Below are 1223 nucleotides of genomic sequence, written 5' to 3'. Positions count from 1 at the left end.
CTCTCTCTCTCTCTCTCTCGTTCTGTTGCTTCAGTTGCGATACATCTTCATTAATTCCTCTTCTCTCCCTCTCTTTCCCTGCTGACCCTATTATTTTTACATTCTCTCTCCCCTCTGCCATCACTCCCCCCCCCCACTCTCTTTCTCCCTCTCTCCCTCTCTCCCTCTCTCTCTCTCTCTCTACCTCCCTCCCACTCCTCTCAGTCCCTCTAAGCTGCATTAACTCCCCAGATTACCTTGAGCCCTGCAATCCTCCATCCCCCACGCACTCACCCGCTCCATCTCTCCCCTCCTTTCCTTCCCTCACTCGTTCACTCGCTCGCTCCGTCTATACGTCCACACCGAGGCGGCTAATTTTGAAAATGAAAATATTTTGTATTTATTTTGTATTATTTTTATTTATGTATTTATTATTATTATTATTATTATTAATAAATTATTATTATTTATGTATTTTTTTTTATTTTTTATTACATCCTTTATGTCTAGACCTCTCCTGTGTTTTAATACTCTACATGTAATAAAACAAGAGAAAAAATAATGGTTCTTCATGGTTCTTTAAAAGGGCTGTGTGGTTCCACGAAGACCCACTAAAGAACTAAAGAACCCTTTTATCTATTGGATGGTTCTACATGTTTGTCATGCGGTTCTTTGGAGGACATTCAAGGGGTCTTATTTCACGTTTGAGTTATTAAATGGTGGGGGTTGGTATACCTTCGGAAAAAAAGGTTCTTTGGAGAACATTTATTTACTTTAAGTTCGTCAAAGAACCGGAAAAGGTTCCTCAAAGAACAATTTTTTTTTTATGGCTCCCCGAGGCACCTTTGCTGGTACTTTAACGTTCTCTTTGAAGTTCATTAAAAAATTAAGCGTTTAAGAAAATAACTTTGATCTATAAAGGTTCTTTGTGGAACCAGAGATGGTTCTTCTCTGCCAAGGAGCGCTTCAAGAAAAGTTTCTGGAGACAAAATAAGAAAAAAAAGAAAGTTTTTCAGAGGAAAGAATAAAGTATAAAACTATATTATATTGGGAGGGTTTAAAAAGAGAGCCATCAAAGGTCTGGGGAGGGGGGGTGGGTGTTGCGCAATAACTCTGTTTACTAAATGCAGAGAACTTGTGTATAAAAAAACCGTCTCGACCGTCTAACAGACGCTCGTGTATTTACATCCCGTGAGAATAATAAGTATAACGGGGAAAAAATGACCCGAAAATGCAAAATCCTC

The sequence above is a fragment of the Cyclopterus lumpus genome, chromosome 7 (assembly GCF_009769545.1).
Source record: "Cyclopterus lumpus isolate fCycLum1 chromosome 7, fCycLum1.pri, whole genome shotgun sequence".
Lineage (NCBI taxonomy): Eukaryota > Metazoa > Chordata > Actinopteri > Perciformes > Cyclopteridae > Cyclopterus > Cyclopterus lumpus.
The sequence above is the reverse complement of the archived record's forward strand: the minus strand, read 5'-3'. Positions refer to the sequence as shown.